Source organism: Saccoglossus kowalevskii, chromosome 1 (assembly GCF_978046115.1).
Source record: "Saccoglossus kowalevskii chromosome 1, keSacKowa6.1, whole genome shotgun sequence".
NCBI lineage: Eukaryota > Metazoa > Hemichordata > Enteropneusta > Harrimaniidae > Saccoglossus > Saccoglossus kowalevskii.
Genome location: NC_140641.1, coordinates 42,439,948 through 42,444,536, shown reverse-complemented (window position 1 = coordinate 42,444,536; position 4,589 = coordinate 42,439,948).

The following is a 4,589-nucleotide window of genomic DNA, read 5'->3' as shown; positions in this document are numbered from 1 at the left end:
TACTTTCCCAGTAAACGAGTATTGTGGAGAACAAAAAAAACTAGTAAACGGGTATGTTTGGAGCGAAGAAAGAGTACTTTCCCAATAAACGAGTATTGTGGAGAACAAAGAAACTAGTAAACGGGTATGTTTGGAGCGAAGAAATAGTACTTTCCCAGTAAACGGGTATTGTGGAGAACAAAGAAATAGTAAACGAGTACTGTTTGGAGCTAAGAAAGAGTTCTTTCCCAGTAAATGCCGAACAAAAAAACGTCCGCCTGGTCGACAAGGAGGGTTTTCCGTAGCTCTATCGAGGTTTGTGTTTCCATCCAAATTTTGGAAAAAATACTCCATGAATTGAAAAAAATAAACACTTGTATTGTAGCAATGTACGTATAGAATACTGTCCCCGACAGGCAGACAATAGTCAGGGAGAAGTCCTTCATTTCCTCGGTCTGTGGTCCTCGGAGTTTTAGCAAACACTATACGGTTTATATATGTAAACTCCTTGTCTATCCATACAATCGCGTGAATGTTTCTAATATTTTCAGAACACAAATTAGATTTCACACTCCGCATATGTTGACATATACTAGAACACTGTCTAATAATAATATTTAACGGCATTATTTCATGGCTACGAGTGATGGCATTAGCAGCATGAATCAGCAAACTTAATTGAAGTAGACTGTTTATACAATTTGCTTGATAATTTGCAATTTGTACTGATGATTGGCAATTTGTACTGATGATTTGCAGTTTGTACTGATGATTGGCAATTTGTACTGATGATTTGCAATTTGTACTGATCATTTCTTTTTTCAATATCTTTATTATAACATTGGTTGCACATATTTCTGCAATATTCTTGATGTATTGTAGTTATGTGTATTAAAGAGATTACATGACCGTGTATTGTAGTCTGGGATATTAGTCATATTATTAATTGTGTTATAAAGTTTGCCATTAACTCTTGCTTTTAACATTTTATAAAACAGACCTGCTCTCCAAACACTATCAAAACATTTTCAAAGTCTACGAAACAGATATAAAATTGTTCTTTTTAAGGTATTTTTTGAACAAATGTTAACAAACATGAATTTGATATGTTGTTCGAATTTTTTGCGAAAAACCTGCGTAGTCAATATTGCATCACGTATGTCTAACTTACAACATAGTGGAACGCATTAAATTATTGGCCGAATAACACAATTCATGTAAATGTGTAGCACTGGGGTTGAAAAAACTATCACTTCGAAAACTTCGGTCTTCCTTGTATCTATTCTTCTTTTCCATGTCTATATCTTGTGACAAGGGATTCATTAACGCGTTGTGGCTGTGAATGCCATGTTATGGCGCCTATTATCTTGCTGTTTTTGCTGAGGATATAAATTCTTACAGATTTTACTGAAGAGTGAACTGCAGATACTTTTACGTAAGGTATTTGCATTACAATATCGCGTGCAAGTACCTGTGGAGCGCCATGTGCCAACATCACAACTTTCCACATCATCCTAGTATCTGGTGATATCCACACCAATATGATACTACCCAATAACTCAGCTCGGGATAACAGACCTCTTAATTACGATCATGTAGAGAGTGGATAAAGAAATTTGTTACGGTACGTTTCGTGGTTGAAATCGTTTACTTGAACTGTCTTATGACTGTAACGAGTTTTGGCGTGACATGCCAGGTTAATCAATGGGTGGTGGTGTAGGCATCGATGTCACCAATGCCCTTGAGCAAAACATATAATCATGCAAAATGTGAGCTGATATAGGTTAAAATTAAACTAAAATCCAACTATTTATTGGCTGGGGCGTATTATAGGCCGCCATCTACGATATGTATTCACCATCTTTCTGAACTTGTGTTAACTACGGACGAGGTTGAAAAACTGGATACTTGTATTTCATCTTGGGTGATTTTGATATACCGAATGTTGTATGGACCTCTCCGTGGGTTCCAGCCTACGTAAAGCGTAATGTTAATGAGTACATTTATCCTTGATGAAGTTGCGTGACCACTCCATTATCTTTGACAGTAGGCGATTCCTTGGTATCATCAAAAGATTTGTTAGTTGTATCATAAAAGTACGCCCCTACTGTAAAGATTATTGGTAATATATATTTCATGATAGAATTGAGGCTGTACAGCGGAATATTATAAGATATATTTTCTAAAATAATTTGACGTATGGCGATATTTTATCAAATAGACGCAGATATTTCGTTTCTTTTCAAATCTAGTAAATGCTTTTTATGATTCTCACCATTTCTTTGACCTGTATGTCCCAGTGAAGTCAGCGCGGCTTATTAGGTCGTTCTACTAACATGGAAGCAGAGTAAAATATTTCACTGGTTGTTTTAACAGATACATGAAGAAAGTCCGTTTTCGTTTTTAAATGTTTTATATTTAATTATGACACTTGCAAGTTGTAAGTATTATATCGCTGACATCACTAAAACCCTTCGGTTAGTGCGGATTCTAATTTCTGTGTTATATTGGAGTCCTCAATGAATAAATAAAATATTGCGATGGTAGATAAAATAAATTAAAAAGTACGTTCACCCCTTCTTGATGGATAAATTGAATAATACGTTCACCCACACCCCTCCTATACACAGAATAGTTTCACGCCCTCACCGACATTAATTCAATAGATACTCAGTGAGCACGGTAAATGCAATAAAGCCTGACTACGATGGGATGTAACATCCGACCTGAGAAAATGTCGGGGTCGCAGGCAGAAATTCTCACAATTTTGAAGGTCTTCATTGTTTTCTGTAAACTATTTTGAAAACAAAATGCAAGGGAGGCATGCCTCTATTTTTAAATGGAATATGACATATCAGTACACGTGTGCATGATGTGTGCATGAGAGTTGACTTTTCGAAATTTGTGGTCATTGTTCACATTAATTCGCATACTGAAATTAAGGCAGGGGGACCGTGTACGCAAAATCTGCATAATGATTATTCATTGTGAATATGCATGACCTAACATCAAAAGTAAATAGCTTTAAGCCAACGACCGACATCGAATTCCAGTTCAATGAGCAACATGTAAGTCAGATCGACCGTTGTACGACCTCTGAGTTCGAACCCACCCTTTGTGGTTTCTTAGTACAGGAAATCTTGGTCAGTGTTACAACTCTGATGTCACGTGATCTACATAAAAGTGCCAGACAAAAAACAAACAAACAAAGAACACATTTATGGTAGAAAAGTTTATGATATTAATTAAAGATTGGACTTGAGAAAACGAGTAAGAATTGAAAACAGGACATTTAGTGTGTATAAAGTTTTGCAATAAAACAATTTGATTGGTCGAGCAGCAATATGTGGGTTTTAACTAGTGGTTCGTACTATTTATATTAAGCTATTGGGACTACGTGTACTGAATACTTAGAAAGAAGGAACCACACTGCCGGCCAGGTAACAACTATAAATAACACTTGTCTTTATATTATTACAATGGTGTTATCACACTAACATTGCAACAATGGGTGTGTCCAGGAGTGGGTGTACACGTGACCGCATAGTCAAACGGGAAAACCCAAAAATAATGTAATTGAAAGCATACACATAATTTATTAATATTCGTTTGGAATAAAAGGATTTTACAGTATTTTCCCACTGCTTATAAACCTGCATCGAAGTCTCCTACACTACATTTTAAGAAGCACGCACGGCACAGTACATTCCGAAAATTATCATTACTATGTGCTGATTCATATAATAAAAGTTCAGTATCCTCGCATTAAATAAGTTGTCCTCAATGAATGATTTCAATCAATTTTAATTGCTTTAAAATTATCATAACTTCACTGGGACGATATATATATATATATGATAACGATTTGATTACAGTATTTTGTAATACGTAAACCAAGTCGGGGTTTAGTTAACGTATAATTTACACAGCTTTTAAAAACTTGATATTTTTACACCCTCTAGTTATGCATTTTTGCCAGGATTTGGAGGATATTTTTTACATTATATGTATTATATTACCCCCATGTTATGATAATCTCGTCTTACTATACACATTTCAGTCCCAATACCAACTTTGTTGGAACATACAAAGTAAGAAAACTATTTACATTTGGCGAAATCTTAGGAAATAAAAAATGCGATTGTATCTACAAAACAGTTCAATGACAAATAATGTGGATTGCTTCTACGAAACAATGACTCAATTAAAGTTGTATGTATACAGTTCAATTTTCACTATGTGGAATTTATAAACATTCAATATTCAAATTAATATATCGGCTAATGTACAAACACTTGCATGGCAGTTGCATTTCTATTGTAAATCTACGAGGTGTCAGACGTTAACTGGGAGCAACACCACACATACCTCGTATGATGTGAATTACTGATATGAATGTTCCGTGGTATTACACTGGTATTCATCATAAGTGAACTTGTCTCTCTGTTGTCAATAGAATAGAATAGAATAGAATAGAATAGAATAGAATAGAATAGAATAGAATAGAATAGAATAGAATAGAATAGAATAGAATAGAATAGAATAGAATAGAATAGAATAGAATAGAAGAGAAGAGAAGAGAAGAGAAGAGAAGAGAAGAGAAGAGAAGA